The 22,286-nt window shown below is 34.6% G+C and overlaps 1 long non-coding RNA gene across 1 annotated transcript; it reads right to left on the bottom strand.

Moving 5' to 3' along the window:
* Positions 1–2,817: 2,817 nt before the first annotated feature.
* Positions 2,818–22,167, bottom strand: LOC103882219. The gene is made up of 4 exons (XR_643976.2): positions 21,890–22,167; positions 10,980–11,070; positions 9,109–9,166; positions 2,818–2,940 (listed from the first exon to the last, which is right to left on the bottom strand). It is a non-coding gene; the product is annotated as an uncharacterized LOC103882219 (long non-coding RNA).
* Between the last annotated feature and the right edge of the window lie 119 nt (positions 22,168–22,286).

The raw sequence follows: 22,286 nt of genomic DNA, 5'->3' as shown, positions 1-22,286 counted from the left end.
CATACTTTTGTCTCTTGTCCTGTGGCCTTGGGCCAGCCTACATCCTTGTCTCCAGGACTTAGAGTGACTCTCGCTTGAAGCATTCTAGCAACAAAATGATTACCTCTTTTCTCAGATTACCACATCTCATGTTCTCTAAGTAGATGAGAAGCCTGTTTTTCAGCTAACTGCCACAAGAAACTGGACTTCTCTCCCTTCGAATATGACCTTGAAGGTCTTGATGCATATTGAGAAGGGCTTGGAAGTGATTCGAGAAAAAGAGAAAAATTTCTATTTTGGCTTCCTCTTTCTCCTGGGGTAACACGCAGAACAAATGCTTAAACAGACAGGAAAATCTCCCTGCTGTAGAAGGAAGTGGGAGGAAGTGAGGGGAATATTTGGAAAGCCTTCATATGCTCTCAAAAAATGGCAACCCTTTTATTTGAAAGTGCAATGTTTATTTGCCCTCTTGACATAAAGGACGAACCTCTGGAACACTCAGGGCCTTGGATAAGGGTTCACAAATAGCAAAGGAACAAATTTTCTTCCTCACAAAGGGATGCTAATTCAAAAAAAAAAAAAAAAAAAAAACAACTAGTTGATGGTTGCTTAAAGGGCCACAGAATGAGGTCTCATGCAGACAGACAAAATGCTTCAAAACCCATCAGAAAATTCAACCCTGGAGCGTAACAGAGATGAAAAGCTTATTGTAAGTCATAAGGAGCTGGCAGAATCGGGCTTCTGATTAGCGTCTGTCCTGGTAATGAGCCAACAGACATCTGCAACGGAGCCCATTTCTTTGCTGCCATGCAAAGCAGCAAGTGCCACAGGTGCACGGATAACAAACAGTGAATGTGTATTTAAGGCAGACAAGGAAGTAACCTGGTATGCAAAGTGAAAGCAGAGAAAAGGCACACGTGCCCATGAGGTAGTGTCCAGCAATGTGCAAGACCATTTCGGGTTACATACAGAAACAAACAGGAGGGTAGGCAGTGCAGGCTTTGGGGAAAGAGCCAAATGCAGTTGAAAAAGCAGAGGAAAACCTAGGCATTGCATGGTCTTAGGCTCCCTTGATTTTACCATGGAGCAGGCTGTCCTCACGTACAGTGATGCATGAGCAGTGTGTCTACTGAAGCTGTGTGCATGCTTATTAGAGGTATTTTTTCACTTACCAGGCAAGTGTTCCTAGAGGAAGGTAATTTGCCAGTTAAACTGCCATTTTGCCTCTTAGTCCACATGCTTGCCCACTCAACTCCTGAGATCTCTTTAGGAACCGGCTGATCACCAGCTTCAGGTGTTTTCTATTTGTTGGGAGAGTGCCTTTTCCTGGCACCAGCTGTGACTATTAGTTTAGAGAGAGAGTTTAACAATTTCCTGACCATCACCTGATGGTCGTCTGATATTCCTTGGCAGGGGCGCTCTCCTGCCTTGCTCATATCTGCCTGGCTACCTCCTCTCACACACTGAAAAGAAATTCCTGTTGGATCTTTCTGGTTCTGTCAAACTTCATTTTATTCCTTGTTAGGGAAGGCCTATTTTGCTTTATATATTGGACTTAGATTGTGGTAATTACTCTAGGTGCTTTATTTGCTCTAAAGGCTTGCCCTTTCTGGGATCTCACCAAGGACTCAGTGAGGTTTCTTCACTCTGGATGGATCATAAATCTAATGTTTCACCATACTACACAATCTTTCCTAGCCCCATTCATCTTTTAGTTTTGTAGCAGGTAATCTTGTAAAGTGTGACCATAAGTTGACAAGACCTTGGTTAAACACCTGTGGTGAATCTTCTTTCAGACTCCCTTCTACCACACAATTCTTCCTTTTCAGAACAACTGTCTTTAAAATTCTTGTCAATTTAGCAGTCTGCAACTCCAGTATTTGTATTCTCTGCTCAGTGAAATCACAGTTCTGATTGGATTTCATCTTCATGAATATTTGCATAAAAATGTCTCCAGGTAGAAACGTCTTGATATCATGGCACTGCCCTCATGTGTTTCTCTTCTTTTCAGTATTATAAGCATGAGTGGTCTGTTGGTCAGGGCCTAAAAACTGTTACCTGATATATTTTGTCCAATTTTATCATAGTTTTTGATGAAAGGATAAATCGGATTTCAGTTAATCTGTTATAGCTGGAAGTAAAAATCCAACTACAGTCAAGTGCAGTGGCTCATGACTGTAATCCCAGCACTTTGGGAGGCCGAAGTGGGCGGATCGCTTGAGGTCAGGGTTTCGAGACCAGTCTGGCCAATATGGTGAAACTCTGTTTCTACTAAAAACATAAAAATTAGCTGGGCATGGTGGTGCACACCTATAATCTAAGCAACTTGGGAGGCTGAGGCAGAAGAATCACTTGAACCCGGGAGGCAGAGGTTGCAGTGAGCCGAGATCGCACCATTACACTCCAGCCAGGGCGACACAGCAAGACTCTCACAAACTAATAATAATAGTAATAGTAATAATAATAATAAATACAATAAAATAAAATACAACTACACCTTTGGAATATAGTTGAGGAAACACAGAATAATCAAATTGCTATCTCTTTTATTATAGGATTTGACGTTATAGAATAATAAAGCTATGTGTGGCCCTTTAGTAGGAAAGAAGTAGATATGATTATGGACAGTCAGGTAATCCTTATGAGCACAATTTTCCCACTCTGTAAAACACAGATCCTAATACAAATGTTTCAAATATATTACCAGTTTTTAATAAAATAACATTTGTAAAGTATCTGTCATATTGGAAGTACATAGATTTTAATATTTTCTCTAATTTAAAAAGTATATAAATATAAGTGATTACAAATATTGAAAAGATTAGTTGCACAGATGTCTCTGTTTTCCCTCAGGTTTATTATTTTTGTTTAATTTCACCAAAAATAATCCGTTGGTTGTGAGCACAAGAAATTAAAACTGATGAAACTGAGCAGCTTCCTCATCACGGTGGTCATGTGGCCCTGAAAGTATTTTCAAAACAGGGTTATGTGTCAACCAATATAATCTCCTTTTTCATTTTTTAAAATCTCTCTCTCTAATTCAATGTTATACATGTATTAGTCCTTGAAAACCCAGTCATTCTACTTGCCTCATTTTTTTTTCTGCTTCACATACATTTCAAAGTTTTCCTTGTACCACTCAATCATCAATGCTACTCTGCAAATTTATTTCTTAGCCGAACACTTTGGAAATTGTGTACAGCTCCTTAGTGTGTTTTTTATATAGCAAAGAGCATAATCTGCATCCATGCCCTTTTATTCAAAACATTTAATCCTAGAAATCTTTGGTTTTCTTGACCTCCTTCCCTTTGTTCTCCTTCCCTGTAATCTTTTCAAATAAATCCTTTTTCCATTCTTTTCATTTTATAAGTCTATAAGCACATTATCTTGAGAAAATTTTAGTGTCCTTTAAAGTAACTTTACTCTCTTTTTAACTCTCATAATTTTCAAAGAAGGAATCAAAGAGGGAGATAAACAAGGATTTGCTTCACTTTGTATTTAGTAAGTGAGGCACACTACAGGTAGTAACACTACATGCCTGATTGGTAGTTTGGTTGTCAGAGGAAGACAGGGCTAAGGGGCACTTTATCAGAGCATCTGTAACACTCCGTCAATGGGAATTATTTCGTAACATTTCAGCAAGAATTTTTATCAACTCAGTAAAAGATACATTTAATAGAAAAGCAAGAAAGAATGACTGGTTAACTTTCTGTTTAAATAAAAAGCCATGTGACTATTATTGCCTATTTTTGGCCTTCTGGTTAGCGCCTGATGTTCACTGTTTACCTAACTCATAAAAAGTAGAGGGATTCTTGACCTGCTACGTCCACATTGGTAGGGCATCAGTATGAATTACAGTCATTCTATATCCTGCTTGTCAGAAGTAGTCTTAACCTAGAGCCTCCTGATGCAATTCCAATTTTGAAGACAGATATTTTCTTTGTTATTGTAGGTTTTGTTTTTTGTTTTTGTTTTTTTTTTTTTTGAAAGAACCAAACTGAGAGGAAAAGAAAAAAAATCTTAATATAGAGAATAGTAGTCTCAATTTATAGGTTTTCTTTATATTACTTAATAAATAAGTATACTCAAAGTGTATTAAATGTGTTCAAGAATTGTTTTATTATTATAGTAGATAGGAAACCAGAACTGACTGCCCATAGAGATGTTATAAAATAAATACGATGGAAACATATTATTAACTGCTGGCCAAATACCTTTGCTTGGGGAAGGCTATGCAACTAAGGCCTACCTCTCTTTTATAAAAAGGGAGATTAGTGAAAACTGAGGGTTGTTAAATAGATCTTAGTGACAAAGTGAGAATCTTCTCATGATGCAATCAGAAAGATTGAAGCCAAATTGAAAAGAAAATCATTTTCTCCCCATGTAATACAAGGTAATTTAAAGCTGTGTCTTTAATACTTAAAATCATCTCTATACCAATAGTAGTACATGTCACGCATATTTTGGAGATTGGCAGAAGAAAAACCCTCTTAATCTTAGCATATAGATATATCATAGCTGTCTTAAAGTCCCCTGCATTTTTCATCTTTTCTAATCATTGAACACAAAACATTATTCACTTAATATGGAGGGCTAATAAAAATGTCAGCATCCCTTGAAATATTTACTAATTATGGTCACTATCAGTCATTTTTTTTTCTTGTATTTATGGTTTCTATCATGGTAAATAACTATATTTAGTTTTAAGAGTCCTAAAAAATTAATCATGCTTAAACAGTATGAGAGGTCTGAACAAATTGCAATCTTGTCCAGAACTAAAGCAAATATCTAACTAGGGAGAACAGCAAATGTTTTAAAGAGTCAAGTTTTTAAAAGAGAAACTAGTCCTCAGTCATATAGCTCACATTCATTTTCTTTAACTGAATCTCTTAGTAAATCTGTAGCTTCCTGAAGGCAATTCTGATTGTCCTGAATATTTATATTATGCTACGAAAGTCATATTTATACTCATACACAGACACTCACACATCCTCACCCACACTTACACAAATACACAAATAGAGCCATGGGCAGAGTCCAAACTACATCAGAAGGGAAACAGGAGACTGAAAACAGAAAATAGACACAAAGTGAGAAGAAAAGATGTTTCACAGCCTAAGGACTTAAAAAAAAAAAAAAAAAATCTCTGAAGTCACAATTCCAATAGAGCCCACAGAAACCCTCTTTCCTTGCAATACTGTTTATTACAGCACACGTTTTTCTCTTAGGTCCACTGCAATAGACAAGGCCTTCAGCATACTCAGAAACATCTCAATTTCTGAAAACAGGCTCAGGCTCAAATTCAGACTTGCTTATAGACAGAAACTCACAATATGATTTGAAAAGTATTCTGAAAAAGTCCTTTACCCACAATAAATATCGATCATTTCTTATGCATGTGTATGCAGATTTTTGCAAGATATTTCAATCTGGAAGGCAACTCTTTAAATTTATCTACCTAGTAAACTCCTACTTAGCTTTAATGCCAGTCCAACTATTTCCCTTATAATAATCTTTAAGCTTAAACTTGTTTTGCTTGTGCTCACACATCCCTATTCTTTAGGCTTTATTACTTTTATGTATTTTACTTCATTGCCTCCCTCACTAACCTAGATTTTGAATCAGCTCCTGATAGTTTCAAGTATCAGCTTGGCTTTTTAATTAGTTTAGAGACTTAAGGAAGGCTCAAAAATATTTTAAACTTATCTTTTAAAAGTGTAATACCTTAAATTAAAATAAATTAAACAAAATAAAATAAAAATATTATGATCTGTATTTTTCTGATATTTAAATAAACATATATTACATATATATGTGTGTATATATATAAAATATATACATATATAAAATGTCCAGCACATACTTGAAACTCAAAACATGATGGTGAGTAGTGTTATTATTTTTTGTAACTTTACTATAGAAAAAAGTTCAAATCATATTCTTTTTTTTTTTTTTTTTTTTGAGAGGGACTCTCGCTCTGTTGCCCAGGCTGGAATGCAGTGTCGAGATCTCGGCTCACTGCAAGCTCTGCCTCCTGAGATCATGCCATTCTCCTGCCTCAGCCTCCCGAGTAGCTGGGATTACAGGCGCCCGCCAACACGCCTGGCTAATTTTTTTGTTTGTTTGTTTGTTTGTTTTTGTATTTTAAGGAGAGACGGGGTTTCACCGTGTTAGCCAGGATGTTCTCGATCTCCTGACCTCATGATCCGCCCATCTCAGCCTCCCAAAGTGCTGGGATTACAGGAGTGAGCCACTGCGCCCAGACTCAAATCTTATTCTTAAGAGCTATAAAAGAAGTGTGTACTATGCATTTATATATATAACATAGGTTATGTATCTTGCTATGCTTTAAATGTTCATGTCCCTCCAAAATTTATGTTTTGAAACTTACACACCAAGGTGATGGAATTAGAACGTGGGACTTTTGGGAGATGATTAGGTCATGAAGGCTCTGTCTTCATGAATAAGATGAATATGCTTATCAAAGGGGCTGCAAAGTCATGCATGGTTCATCCAAGTATGTAAATGGCTTGCAGACCCACTGTTTGATCATATACTTACTAGATATGTTTGGTATATTCCATTTCTTTAGTATATTCTTCTTTATATTACGTTCATAGATCCTTTTGTATGGGTTTCTTTATTAATCTACTTTAGCAGCTTACAATATGACTGTAATTTTGCATATTTAATTATTATAATTAAGTTCTGGAGCTATGATTATCTAGATTAGCATCAGTCTCACTCTTTTCTCTCAGTATCTGTCTTCCTTCACCCTTAATCAAGAATATCTGGGTCTCATTCAGTTTGAAAGAGTTTAGACCTGCTTCCAAACACTAGATACACATAAAAATAGAAAATGAATTTATCCACAGTATTAAACTTTTTTCCTGGAAAGAAGTGTATATTGACAAAAATATAATCAGATTATTAAAGCAAGAAGACAAGAGATAAAAATATTCAACACTAAGTGTTTTTTGACTTCCAAAATAAATACAATTGGAACGCAATTCCCTTCTTTTTTCTGTATCACTCCCGTTGTTACCAACTGATATTTGCTTGCTTGTACAAACCAGAGAAGTTGTGTATGTTACTGCAAATCAAGCAGCTATGCCAATGTTAGGTAACATTTTGTCTTCATCTTTCAGAGAAGGATGCGGGAATGTCACCCACATATAAATAAGTACCTTTATAGATAAACATAAGCATATAAAACATTTTATTTCCATTCCTGAACACAATGCCTGGAAGGTTTTAAGTGCTAATTAAGCTATATAAATATTTCTTAATTTATTCTATATCTATTTCCTTGTATTTTAATAGGTAATAGGTTCAATCAATTTTAGCTATATTCTTAACTCAAATTTATAAAACATACACTTCTTTCCAGAAACTATCTTAAGTACTGTACATATATTTTCTCCTGTTATCTGTATATCAATTCTATGAAGTGAATATTATCTCCATTTAACAGGAAACTGAATCTTAAAAACCTGAATTGCTCATAATATCTAATGGAACCAGGATTTGAATTCATTTCTCTCTACATCTGGAAGCAAAATTATTAGCCAGCATGCTAATAATACCAACTCTCTGCTAATTAAAATGCAAATATTCCTGGATTAATAACACAATAAATCCTGTAACATTAATGTAAAATGTGTTTCGTAGATAATTTTCCTCTAATGTAACAAATTATACATTAGAAAGACATGATATGAAAGCAAAGGATGCATTTAAATATTAGAACAGGTGATACAGGGGAGGAAGTGTGCTACACTCAGCCAATCTGACCTTTATTTTCTACTTCATTATTCTGCTTTGCCTAAGATATTAATATTCAATCAGTTTAGAAATTAACATATTTAGAAAAGAAGTACTTTTAGTTTTATTGTACGACATGCATCTGACACATAAACACAGATACAAGAATGTGTCAAGCTTGCATGCAGACATAGTATAGAGGAATTAAAGTGTTATAGATTACTAGTTTTAATCTGTTTTTTTTTCTAACAGTTTTGCATTATATAAAATAAGAAAATTTAAAATTCTGATGGAATATTTTTCATCCAAATTATATAGGAAATATTAAGATAAAATTGTATAAATCTAGTATATTTGATTTCTACCAGTTAATTTATATATCTAGAGATCAATCTGTATTTAACTGGAAGCCCTCCACACCAGAGGCCACCAAGGATTATACATGCATTTTAACTTTTTAAAAATGGAATTTGAAAAATCACTCAAGGTTGTTTATATCATGTAATACATGTTTGCAATAACAAACTAACAATGGGAGATAAGAGCATAAGTGTAAAGCCACTTAATATTTTAAACAGAAAAAAATCAATCAGGTATAATTTTAATTAATATAGCACATAGGTACTTAAACTATTTTAGAAGTAAAAAACATTATTTATGCCCATTGCTTACATTTTCATATATACACATTGTGATGGGTTTCTATATATTTAACATTTCTCCCAGTATGAAAGGACAACAGAAATAGGGCCCAATTCATAAATGTGGTTAATGCTTACAGGTAATGATACTTCAGTAAACTTTAAAATTTGAATGTTATCTGGGAACATCTTGAAAATAGGGATTCTGCCATGTCCATCTTTGAATATTCAGTGCTTTGCAAAATGCTTGACTTATAATAGCTGGTGATGATATTCAGAATTAGGTTTCCAACTAATATTTCTTAATATTTCAACTACATTTAGACATTCATTTAAATATTTCATATTTTGCTATCACATTCAACAGTTACATGTATATAGTGTCCAACCTACCTTTGTGATGATCTAAGTAATAAATTTTAATCTCAGAATTGACTATGAGCGCTTAATCTGATCTTTGATATGCAATTTATGTAGATCCTGATATTTCTGTCTTACATTGTTATCAATCTATTTATAATATAAAAATTTTCATGGCATTTTATCAAAATATTGTTACTCCTCCTTAGACACTATTAGTCACAACTTCTAACTCAGTCTGCCTGAGTTTATCAATTCAAATTTTGTAAAGTAGAATCTCTGGACAAATTCAGCATATTTTGCAAGTGCACTTCTGGACCAGTGACCAGACTCTGAATTAATTATGTATGGTTAAGATGTTTACCCTTGATCCAAAAAGGTCTGATTCAGTGGATGATGACATCACATGGTGAAATAAATGACTGAAAAAGGACAAGAATGTGTTGATTAGTTTGTCAGCCCAGCAGACATGGAGATTAGTTTGTCAGCCCAGCAGACATTAATATAATAATTAATATAACCAAGCTTTTATATTCTTTATGTTTATTTTGTGAGACTAGGTCTCCCTCTTTTGCCCAGGCTGGAGTATAGTGGTGTGATCATTGCTCACTGTAACCTCAAACTCCTGGGCTCAAGCAACCCTCTTGCCTCAACTTACTGCGAGCTAGGACTACAGGCATGCTATGGTGCAATAGCTAATTTTTCTTCTTTTTTAAAAAAATTATAACTTTTTACTGTATTTATTTATTTATTTATTTATTTATTTATTTATTTGATGGAGTCTGCTTCTGTCACCTAGGCTGGAGTGCAGTGGCGTGATCTCAGCTCACTGCAACCTTTGGCTCACTGCAACCTCCACCTCCCGGCTCCAAGCATTTCTCATGCCTCAGCCTCCCGAGTAGCTGGGATTACAGGAGCGTGCCACTGCATCTGGCTAATTTTTGTATTTTTAGTAGAGATGGCATTTCACCATGTTGGCCAGGCTGGTCTCGAACTTCTGACCTCAGGTGATCCGCCCACTTTGGGCTCCCAAAGTGCTGGGATTACAGGTATGAGCCACTGCACCCGGCGTGTTTTATTCTCTGAGGATTTTACTCCAAATTTCTCTGTTGATAGGTTTTGTCCTTGAATGTACATTATTTTTCTTTGATTTCCCTCAAGACATAATAATTCTTATGAAATCATTTATCACATATTTTATGTATAGTTCTTAAGTCTGTAATTTTGGCTTCAACCATGCTCTGAAATGTTAAATCTGTTTTTCCAACCACCTACTTGCTTTATGTGCTTGAATGTCCACTAGATTTATGTACATTTGTTCAAAAACAAACATATTATTATTAATAGCCACTAAATTAATGTCGTCTTCTGGAATTGATATTTTCACTACTGGAATGACAATTCTCTTAATTGCCAAGATTTGTCCTTGGATTACCCTTTCATTCTTTTGTCCTTTATCCTCCACATTTAGTCAATTGCTGAGTACTATGTAGTCTGCCTCCACATTATTTCCTGTATCACCTTTTATGTATTTTCATGTTCAGTGCGTGGGTTATGCCTTTATTATTACTCTTAGCTAGACTAAAATATTCAACAGTGTTCCACTCTACATTATGTATTACTCTCTGATTAAACCTCCCACAGAATTGTAATTATATCAGTCTCAATTTCAGTCAAGACTCAGGACAAATAAATGGCACTCTCAAAGTTGTGAATTTTAAGGGAGTTTCATACTAAGATTTAAAAAGGTATTGGTCAAGTGAAGAAAAAACACAAGGGATAGTACTATACCCAGGGGTTTATATCTCACTGTTTTTTTTTCCATTCTTATAGCTGAAGGAGATAAAAAAGAAATTGATTATTAGAATCTAATGATACAAAAGGCTGTGTGCAAAGGGCACCTGTCATGAGGGAGGTAGCAAGCCCAACAAGAAGGGAATCTACGTATGTAAACCACTTCACTCTCCTTCTATCCCCCAGATGGCCTGTGACAGCTTCTGATTGGGCAAACCCAACTGGAAGCCCAAAGCCAGGTGGTTGCATGAATATGGTACAGATAGGTGGGCTTCCCAGGGTAAGCAGTGGAAGGTATATTTGAAGGGGAAAGTAGAGAACAATGCAGCTACCTTAAACATCCACTAACCTGCTGTTCCCTTCTAAAAGAAGCAGAATGCATTTAAAACCTTTTCCTGAATGACCTATATCTTTGCCATTAGGCTTACTGGCCAAGCTTACCTACAGAATCAGTCGTTGCATTTTCATTACATTATCTGACTTGTTCTTTGTTGAAATACATTCTTTCTTCCCTTGTCACATCTCCTATCACCTGAAAAAATATGTAGATTTTAATCCTTGCATCACCATTTCTCATATACATTTATTTTCCACTATATATATATATAGAAGGCATAATTTTAATTTTTATCAATCCAACTTCTGTCTAATTGGACACTTACTTTTTATTCCTTTTTGCACTTTGTGGTTGGCAGAATTCTTCAGTTCCCCCAAAGACTCCACCTTACCCCGATGTGCATGCCCTGTATAATCCCCTTACTCTTAACTGTAGCAAGACCAGTGTATATGATGGAATATAATTCCTAGGATGATGCTATCTTACATGACAAAGAGATTTTTCAGGTACAGTCAGTTAACTTTGATGTCATAAAAATGGAGAAACTGAGTGGACATAACGTAATTAGATGTACCCTTAAAAGATACTGGACACTTTCTTAGAAAGGGGATGTAAATCATGAGAGATTATCCTGGCAGCTGGAAGGAATAGAATGCCAGGTTATGGAGAGGGCCACATACAGGAACCGGTGGACAGCCTAGAGAAGGTAAACACTGCTCCCCGTTGATAACCAGCAAGAAAGCAAGGACCTCTGTCTCATAATTAGAAAGAATTAAATTCTGCCAATAATTAGTGAGCTTGGAATAGGACCCTGAGCCTCCACTGTGGTGGCAGCCTTGGCCAGCATGTGGCCTTTGGGCTGATGATACCCTGAGCCAAAGATCCAGCTAACCTATACCCAGAATCTGACCCATGGACACCATGAAATAATACATTTTTGTTGTTTTAAACTACTGAGTTTGTGGTAATACATTACACAACAATGCAAAACTAATATATACTTCAAGCATGTAAGCATCTAACTCAACTTTCTAAACTTAAAACTTACTTGAAGGCTATGGTTGTCTTCTCCTTCTAGAAGACAGAATACCCTCTCAAATTATAATTAAAACCATGCTCTTATAACAAGTCAGTTACAGAGTGTAGGTGAAAATTCGTGTCTTATGACTTGCCACATAGAGCAGCCTTTCCACCTCCATTCTTTAATTGTTCTCCTGATGAGAACAATTAATCTAAATAGACATATGGAGACCCATTAGTTATCTAGGTGGGTTCAAAATATTAGACAATGGAGATAATCTAGAATAGATAATAGTAACTCTCTTTTCAAGGTACCAAAGGGTGGTCTGGGTTTTTTTAAAAAAATGATATTACACATATAAAGGAGCATCAGTTTGATTTTGTTTTTTTAAAATGTAAATATTAGTTTTGCTGCTGAAAATAAATTTTTTACTAAGCAAAAAGATAGCTCAAGCTTATAAAGGATGAAAATATTAAAAAGCAGTTTTTCATTCAGAGCCCTCAAAAAAGAATGATGTTAGATTTGATAGTATTGAATGGTCAAGATAAGATGCCTCAAAAAAACACTGAATCAAGAGGAGACTTGACGGGAAAGGAAGGAGGCAGCACTTCAGAAGGTGAATGATTTTAAAGAGAGCATTTTCTTCCTTTAAATGGAGTTAGAAAACAGAAGGCAGATGCTGTCTGATTATCTCAGATTCAGCTAAAGTGGGATGTCATTTGTTATTCCAATTTACAGAAACTGCACAAAGCAGTCATAACCAGAGCACATTCTCTTTCCCTGCAACACGTTAATCATCATTACATCTTTTTCTGATCACCCCAGAAAGAAAAGTTGCAGATGTTCAGGGAATGGGTCACACACAATTCTTGAGATTAGTGCTCTTTCCTGCAGATGAAGTGAACAGAAATGAAATTTTATAATTTCAAAAATCAAATTTGAAGCTGTATCTATTTTTGTGTTAATCACATTTTAGTAAGACAAATAAATATGAGGGAAATAATTTTGTCTTTTGTTTTCTACTTTTTCTCAGGGTACTTAAATTTTGAGACAAATACAATGAGACAAGTTCACTTTTGTTCTAGTATTGTCTTTGAACTCTTTAATAAAGGAATATATTAAGTTTGTACTCTAATTCACTGTGGTATTTTAGGAAATCATTTTTATAACTCAGTATGATTCTGAAATCCAGGTTTACAGTTGACTTGAGAATATATTGGAAAATTAGTATATTAATTCACTTACTTTGCTTTTATATGTTATCTCTTCTCTGTTGATGCTCACTACGAAAATTGAAATTTATAAAAACATAAAGGATAGATTTGTAATGGGTGGGACAGACACTGCATTCAGAACTGAATTCTGAAATAATGTGGGACAGAAAGATAGGGAATGTGAAATGTTGGTGTATTAGTCTGTTCTCATGCTGCTGGTAAACACATACCCAAAATTGGGTAATTTATAAAGGAAAGAGGTTTAATTGGCTCAGTAACATGGTTGGGGAAGTCTCAGGAAACTTATAATCATAGCAGAAGGGGAAGGAAACACATCCTTCTTTACATGGTAGCAGGAAGGAGAATGGGTGCTGAGCAAAGGGGGAAAAGCCTGTCACAAAGTCATCAGATCTCCTCAGAACACACTCTCTATCATGAGAAGAGCAGCATGGGGGTAACAGCCCCATGATTCAATTACCTCCCACTGGGTCCCTGTCATGACACGTGGGGATTATGGGAACTAAAATAAAAGATGATATTTGGGTGAGGGCACAGCCAAACCATATCAATTGGTATTTTTAGATTCAAAGGGATTAAGGGAAATTAAAAAGTTATTCATATTTGTAGGTAGAAAAATATCTCAGAAGGATAATTATCCTTTTATTACAGTCTAAATAACTTTATTTTGTTTATTTATTTAAATAGAGATAGGGTCTTACTATGTTGTCAAGACTAGTCTCAAACTCCTGGCCTTAAGTGATCTTCCCACCTAGGCTTTCCAAAGTGCTGGGATTATAGGTGTGAGCTACCATGCCTGGCCCTTAAAAAATTTTGTGTTAAAAATATTAAATCTCTTTGGGAATCTATTTCACTAGAGTTAATATTTATTTATTGTCTGGGCACAGTGACTTACGCCTATAATCCCAGCACTTTAGGAGGCTGAGATGGGTGGATCACGATGTCAGGAGTTTGAGACCAGCCTGACCAAGATGGTGAAACCCCATCTCTACTAAAAGTACAAAAACTAGCTGGGCATTATGGTGGATGCCTGTAATCCCAGATACTCAGGAGGCTGAGGCCAGAAAATTGCTTGAACCCAGGAGGCGGAGGTTTCAGCGAGCCGAGATTGCACCACTGCATTACAGCCTGGGCAACAGAGCGAGACTCTATCTCAAAAAATAAATTAATTAATAAATAAATTAATAAATTAATACATTAATTAAAATAAAATTCATTTGTTTTCTTTTCTATACTTGTCTCAATATATTCATTCAAATTTAATTTCTTAACAACCATTAAAAAAACTCAGTCTTTAATAATACAAATTGAAATAATTATTTAGTTTTCTTTACAGAAATAATGTATAAGAAACAAACAACAAAAGTTTTCAGGGGTAACTGTCATGATAATTTCTTCTTAACAAACCTAGTAAGCATATTATATCTACAGCACTATATAGGCACTATGGAACAAATGAACTTCTTCCCTAGAATTGAAGGCCTAGAAGAGGAAATGCATATGTAATTTCACGGTTGTGCAAGGTAGCATAAAACAAGTGCATAATTAGTTTTCAAAGAGGTGCACAATGTGATAACGGAATAATTAACTGCAATTAAAGTTAAAAAAAGTCTTTATAAAACATTGTGTAAACACATTCCAATTAAAAACATAAACAGAGATTTAAATATATTCACATATATGGACATATTGTATTATTAACTTTGCCTTTTGGCCCACAGAGAGAATGCATAATGAAGTATCTGTTCAAAGTTGAAAGTAGCAACAGAGAGTAGAGGTCAGATTTGACCCTTCATATGTTACATCAGACTCACTTCTTCCACAACTGTCCTATAACTTAATTAAAATGAAATCAGGAATATCCTTGGAAGTATCCGAAGTACTGGAATAAATGTTAAAAACAGCCAAGTAGGTAAAAGGACAAGGAGAAAAGCCAGGTTCATCAAAAAGTAAGTGTTGTAAATGAGGCCAATGTCTGAGATGTGTTAGGAGAGATGGAATAGAAGAATATGGAAACCTGTGAAAGAAGTGACCTATATCTAATGCATCTAATGAATTTGTAGTATGATTGCCTCTAACCAGTTTTTACACTGTGTAGAAATAGTACCCAGACTATTAGAAGAAGTAAGTGGCATAACATCGCCTTTTACACACTTAGAGCATAGGAGTACTTTAAATTAAAGTGGAGCAGACAATAGCATTGTCACTGGAGAAATTAGATGTTTGTGTTTTTTGGTAAAACAAAATGAAACAGAGGTGACACAATAATCATAATTGCAAATCTAAGGAGAAAGAGAGTAGGTTGAAAGGAAGAGAACCCATCCTGAAACAAATATTATCTGATTCTCATGGGAACTAGGAGAAAATGTTTTGGATAGAAACAAAGAGAATTAGAATTATTTAGAAATCAATAAAAGCTGAGAAGTATTGGGGTAGATACTATATATATACACACACACACATACACTTACACACACACACATATATATACACACATACCTATATAAAATAGCATATATAGTGCTATTCTACTAATGTTTATAGGCATACACAAAGGTTGATATGTAATACAATGATTGCATTTATTTTTCTTTATTTCCCTACACTCAACAAATGACACAAAAATTAGGAGTTTTTAAAAACTATTTTAAAAACAGATGATAGAAAAAAGAATACAGAAATAGTTTCTCAAGCCACAATACATATACCTTAACATCAAGTTGAAAAAAAAAAAAATGGTATCAAGAAACTTAGTGTGGAAAAGATTGTGAGCTGCCTTCCAGTGATCCACACTGTCCTTTGCATAGAGTGGCGTCGTTTCTGTGAAGTGCCTGTGAATCTGGGGATATATTTCCTAGCACTCTTGCACTATGAGAGGGCCACCAAATTGTTTCTTGCCAGTGGAATGTGAGCTAAAGTAATATATGTCACTTTTGCATTAAAGCTGATTATTTTTTGTTGGTGTGAGTTTGTTTTCTGTTTTAGTTTTTATAGAAGCAGTCTTGACTTCCGCATCTTTTTTTTCTCTCCTTTTTTCCATTCAGATGCAGAAGATTCATGAAATGGATACCATAGGATGGAAAGAATTCCTTAGTTACCTCATGAGAGGAAGTTGATCTCCAAACAGCAACACTTTCAATGGACTGTTACGTGAGCACTTCTCTTGTGTAAAATATCTCTAAAATTTAGGAATTTTTTTTATTAAGACGGCTAGTATTATCCTTGTGGATATCTTGGATATATATTTTTTCTTTTTACCATGAACCAAAAATAAAACAATAATAATTCAAGGTTAAATGCAGTAGGTATAAGCAAAAAGCTATTTTGAAATTTAAATTTACTGCCTACAGCAAGGATTGGCAAACCTTTGGTTAATGGGATATCCAGTAAGTGTTTCAGGATTTACAGGGCCTTATATCTATGACAAATCTACTCAGTTCTGCCATGGAAAGACAAAAGAAGTCATAGGTGAAGACAAAAGAAGTCATAGGTGAAGCATAAACAAATGAAAGTGGCTGTGTTGCAATAACATGTTATTTACAGAAAGAAGTTATTGGCCTGAGGTATGGTTTGCTGATCCCAGGCTTGGTTTTGGCACTCTGTTCTCAGTTGGTGGTGGCAAATTAAACTGCAAGAATAGCTAAACGGCATAATTAAACTATGAGATATATAGTAGTTGAAGAAAAAAGCCATACACTTAAAACCATGAAGTGCATTCCTGTGCTTAGAGATTTTCTTTTTCTTTTTCTATTTTTTTTGTTGTTGTTTTTTGTTTTCTGTTTTTTTGTTTGTTTGTTTTTTGTTTTTTGTTTTTTTTTAAAGACAGAATCTTGCTTTGTCACCAGGCTGGACTGCAGTGGTGCAATCTCAGTTCACTGTAACCTCTGCCTCCCACGTTCAAGCAATTCCCCTGCCTCAGCCTCCCACGTAGCTGTGACTACAAGGGCACTCCACCATGCCCAGCTAATTAGTTTTTGTATTTTACTAGAGATGAGTTTACACAATGTTGGCCAGGATGGTCTCGAGATTTTCTTTAATATTATTATTGTTTTTTCAATAAAGCTTCTCTACTTCCCCAATGATTGAAAATACAGCTCATAGATAAAATGTAGACAGTATTTATTGATTTTTAGTTTACACTTATTTTATTTTTAAAAATCAAGATCATTCACAAAAAAATGGTAGTATTCTGTACTTATTTTACAACATCATTTTCATCATGCTATATAACATTTGAACAGAAAAGAATGACAGGGTGGCAGCTCACTTTTATTGTATGTTATTATAAACATATTATCTGACTGAAATTGTCAAAATAAAGTTAAGATGCATATGGTCGGGGGAAATGGGGTGATGTCGAAGTCATTCCAGTATGGTATCTGCATTTTCATCATATTTTCTTTACAATTTCTCTCAATAATCTAGTTTCACATAATTAAAATAACACTCATTTCTATAAATAATGAAAAGAAGAGACAGAACTCATCTATATGATGAATTGCAGAGCACCTACATCTGGGCTCCATACCAGTCAGAAAAGTTGATAATATTAATTGACTTCAAGACAAAAAAAAAAAAAGAAGAAACAGTGTTATTTATTCTCCTTTCAATATCAAAATTAATTTTAAAAAGTCTTCAATTGAATATGTTTCAGTACTTGTAGTAATTGCTAATGAATAAAAATAATATTCATTCAGAACATTCTCAAAAACAAAACAAAGTTCAGTTCTTTCTTTCTTCAGGCCTAGCTTCAAATGCTGCAAGTCTCAATGTTATTCTTTGACACCCCACCCTACCCCCAAATAATGTGAAAAGAAAGAAATACAGTATGTAGCCAGTATGATTTATCTATGTATTGATTTATTTGTTTGTTTATTTTGACATCCTCATTAAAATATTAAGATGAAAGGTAAAGGAGGCAAATTTTGCTTCTGAAAATATTGGTTTGCAATGTATCGATAACTGATGATCCTCTGTATCTCCTTCCTGTGCATCCTCAAAAATCAACTATTGTCTAAATAGTTCATGAAATCCTTCATAACTATTTGGGCTCAAATATATGTCATTGAAGCCCACCAAAATCATTGTCTAAACCACTTATTTTATTAAGTTGTATGTAGTCAAGAATTTTTTGTGCAATGTAAATATATATATATATATATGTTTGAAAGCCAACAAGAAAGCCAGTTTAGTAAAGACAAAGATTTTGCATTTGAGAATAATTGTAGGTACTACACCTATAATTCGAGAACTTTTGGAGGCCAAGGCAGGAGAATTGCTTGAGCCTATGAGTTTGAGACCAGCCTGGGCAAATAGTAAGACCCCCATCTCTACAAAAATAGAATACAAAATTAGCTAGGCACGGTGGCACATGCCTGTGGTCCCAGCTACCTAGGAGGCTGATGAGGGAAGGTTGCTTGAGCCTGGGAGGTGGAGTCTGCACTGAGCCCTGATTGTGTCACTGCATTCCAGCCTAGTTAACAAAGTGAGAGCCTGTCTCAAAAAAAAAAAAAAAAGAAAAATTGAAAGGCTCCATTTTAAATTACGGTAATAGAAATGTTGTAGAGTTCTCAGTATGAGAGTGATATAATTGAGTCAAGGTATTAATTTGATTCTATATGGATAATGGAGAAATTATATATGGGGAATGGAAAGAATATGGATTATATATATAATATATTAATATATATTATATATAGAATTAATTGTATAACATTTTCACAGTTGTGTGTAAGTCCTCCTCATGCTCCACATCTGTATGCACAGAAAAAATATAGACAGCATTATACACTTACCTATCTATCTCTATCATCTATCTACCTATCTATCTATATTATCTATCTATCATCTATCTATCTATCTATCTATCTATCTATCTATCTACCGTATTTATCTGTCTATATGGAAAAGAGAACAAGAGAGATAATGGTAAATGTGTCCATGACTTTTCATAAACAGATTGTCTGCTTTCATTTGTTTACCTTTAGATTATTTTATATCTCTTTTATATCATCAAAGGACACAGGATCTGATTATGTGGGTTCAGAGTAGATTTTTAATCAATACCCCTTGAATCAAAAGAAATTATATAGTTAAATATTTTTAAGAATTTTTTCACCTCTTTGTGATCAAACATTTTCTCTGTAAAATCCAACAGAAACAACATCACTGCTCACATAGACGAATGCACACAAAGCAACATAGACTATAATACGTTGAATTACACAATTGAAGGTTTTATCTAAGATGTTTGACTTTACCTGTATAATTACATAGACATCTATTTTTATAAAACATAATTGAACTGTACAATAATGTTAACATGGTCAATATAATGAGTAAAATTTGAGTTGAGTTAATCTGAACACAAAATGATTTCTAAGAATTAAAGCATTTACTTCAAGTGGTGATTGCTATAACAAAAATAATCATTTGTAACTAAAGTTCAAAAATGCATATGCACATAGAAATCAAATGTGATTATTTAATAAAAATTATACTACCTTTGAACATGAATAGAGTTATACATACCTTAGCTTGATATATAACTAGTATTTTTTGTTAAGGATTTTCTACCAAAAAGTAATTTTATTTATTGCACAAATTACTGTTCTTGTGTATTCTCCTAGCGTTATGATTTTATATAATCTAAATGTCAGCAAACTGAAATCTTGAGTTTTTACACCTTCACATGGCTATCTCAAACTGAAATTTGACAAGTCTTATGTTCTATAATAGAATGACTTCCAAAACAAGTAATAACGTCTGACTTAAGTACAATTTCATGACTTAAAGGAAAGCTTTTTAACTCAGAAGTTTTTTGTTGTTGTTTGTTTGTTTCGTTTTTTACATTTTTCTGGCAATTTTCAAAGTCTAGAGGTTTTTCATTTGTCTACCCATGTTTTTCCTCCATCCTTCTTCACCTGGTTAGTGTCTCACTTACATTGGGTCAGTAGAATCCTGTCCTATGGATTCTTTCTTTTTTTTTTTTTTTTTTTTACTTTTTTCCTTTTCCTGAGACAGAGTGGAGTGCAGTGGTGCAATCACGACCTATTCTAGCCTGGGCTCAAATGACCCTTCACTTCAGCCTCCTGTGTAACTGGGAATACAGGCACATGCCATCATGCCTGGATAATGCTTTATTTTTTGTAGAGATGGGATCTCACTATTTGCCCAGGCTGGTTTCAAATCCTGGGGCTCAAGTGATCCTCTTGCCTTGACCTCCCAAAGTTCTTAAATTACGGGAGTGAGTCACCATGCCTGGCCCTGCCCCCTGGCTTCTAATTGTGGTCTAGCTGTAGGGATATTGGAATTAGGGAAGGCATTGCATTCATGATATTTATTTTCTTGCTAACTCACTTCCTGTGGCATGACTTTTGGCTGGTTGTGTCCCTCATCAAAGGCCACAACTCCTGTCAAACGCCATATGAATTTTCTTTCTCTTGGTTTCCTGCTTCCTGCCTTTGCTACCTGAATTACTTGCTCTGATGTACTGGACTAGATTTTATGATTTATCCTCAAACATTCCTTAAATAAAATTCTCTAAAAATAGCCACTTGAAATGTATAATCCTTTTCCTATTGAGACTCTGACTGATACAGTTAGTTTCCAAAGTAAAAGTAACTAAGCATCCCTTTGGGTTGGGAAGCTTACTAGATTGGCAAAAATAAAGTAATTGCCTTTTTTCGTCTCTTTTGCAACATTTATTTATGTTACATCATTAACCTTTTTTTCTGCTCTCCATTTTCTCTCCTGTGCTAAACAGTCACTCTTACCCATTTTTCTATAGAGATATTTGAAGTTTCCTGTTTTAGACTAATGGTAGGAAATAGGGGAAAGAAAAATGAAATTTTAAAGGGAAGAACAGTGGTAATAAGAGGTAGGTAGGAGGAAAGGAAAGGAAAGAAAAGGAAAGGGAAAAGGGAAAAGGGGAAAGGGAAAAGGGGAAGGAAGAAAGGGGAAAGGGGAAAGGAAAAAGAAAAGAAAAGAAGAGATAGAAATTCAAATTCATAGCATAGATAGATAGATAGATAGATAGATAGATAGATAGATATAGATATAGATATAGATATATTTGCTTGCTGCATTTTACTTTGCCCAGCCTTGGTCCATAATATTGAGAAAAAAGGAGGAAGGTAAGGAATACATTAAAAAGAAGGAAATTGTGTCATTTCACTGTTGCACTTTATTGCAATTACAGCAACAATTTTAAGACCTCCATGTTATGTACTGCTCTTCCTATAACCTCAATTCAGATTTCATCTTCTCACCTTTCTTTATCTCTAAGATTTCTCATATTGGATCAATCCTTTAAGCATTTTTTCTCACTTTACACATTTCAGTTTCCAGTTTCATTTCTTATCCAATTCCTTTCTGTTGGTTTCAGTCTTAGAAATATTTTCAGCTTATTGTAGCAATATTTACCACACTACTCAATGTTTGTTACAAAAAACATAATTTTTTATACTTAACTGATATTAGTCTAATGTTTACTCCAACTAAAACAGTTTAGTTCACAAACCTAGCTCTGAGCTATTAGGGAGGCCAAGAGAGTCAGCGTATTGATATCTCAGACAGTAAATGTTGGTGAAAACGAAGTGAAAAAAACAGATAGAGAGTAGGAAGAAAATCAGGCTGTTAGGGAATACAGGCCAAGTAACAAAAATAGTCAATAAGAATTAATTTGAATGATGTCATAAGGATTTAGATCATAAGAATATCATTATTTTATACTGAAGTTCACAGCCCTGAAATTATTTACCTTTTAGTCAACGGTGTTTCAGTATCTATTCCTGTTGATATAATTTGCATTAGCTTCATGAGAGTATGAAGATTCTAGAAGTTACAGTCTTAGAAGAATTCCACCTTTTCAGAGCTTTCTTCCCAGGTTGTCACGTTGAAGACCCAAGAAGGACCCCTCATAGCTTTCCTCACCTCATGACTAGGGGTGGAAAGATAAATCTTTGTAAATTACAACTAGGGCCTTCTCCCTAAAAATATCTACTCTCCGGTGAGTAGTGCTTTGAAAGAACACAATTCTGAAAATTTAAATCAGCTCCTGGAAGGAAATTACTCCTCATTTTGACCTCCTCCAATCTTCTTGTCTCACCTAAGGAAATTAAGAGAGAAAGACAGCCAAAAGCGATACTGATTCAAAA

Source organism: Papio anubis, chromosome 2, assembly GCF_008728515.1.
Source record: "Papio anubis isolate 15944 chromosome 2, Panubis1.0, whole genome shotgun sequence".
Taxonomy (NCBI): Eukaryota; Metazoa; Chordata; class Mammalia; order Primates; family Cercopithecidae; genus Papio; species Papio anubis.
The sequence above is the reverse complement of the archived record's forward strand: the minus strand, read 5'-3'. Positions and strand labels throughout refer to the sequence as shown.